Source organism: Meleagris gallopavo, chromosome 22 (genome assembly GCF_000146605.3).
Source record: "Meleagris gallopavo isolate NT-WF06-2002-E0010 breed Aviagen turkey brand Nicholas breeding stock chromosome 22, Turkey_5.1, whole genome shotgun sequence".
In the NCBI taxonomy this organism is placed as follows: Eukaryota; Metazoa; Chordata; class Aves; order Galliformes; family Phasianidae; genus Meleagris; species Meleagris gallopavo.
The window spans coordinates 3,527,741-3,528,244 of record NC_015032.2 but is presented as its reverse complement, the minus strand read 5'-3'; positions in this window follow the sequence as shown (position 1 = coordinate 3,528,244).

The window sequence follows — 504 nt, the reverse complement described above, 5'->3', positions numbered from 1 at the left end:
AAATACCTGTGAGATCGGGTGTGCCCGCTAAGTGCTTTTAAATGCTCTGAAGATGTGCTATAATTGCTGGTGGAAGTGGGACTCTGTGCCAGTCTGTTGGGAAATGGCTGCGAGAGCAGGGCAGACATGAGGCTGTGTACGAGCATAACTAGTGCGGCAGCACAGGGTGCATTCTCATGAGAAAGCATTAGGAGTTAAGGTAGGAGGTACAACATCCTTGGGCAGCCTGTAAACAGCAGGCCTTAAACAGCAGGCCTACATACGCAGCTATGCTCTGTGGATATGTGGGGGGCTGATAAGCGGATGAGCTCAGTGGCAGGGGTGAATGCTGGCTGAGCATTGGTTAAAGCTAGGCAGCCCACCTAGACGCCCACCTTGTGCTCCAATAGTAGGTGAACACATGTGTAGTAGAATCATATATAAACTCTGTGTGTGCAGCAATAAAATGAAGCTTGATCACTCATATTGAGTACTGTCGTGCTTCCCCGCTTGAGAACAATCTGA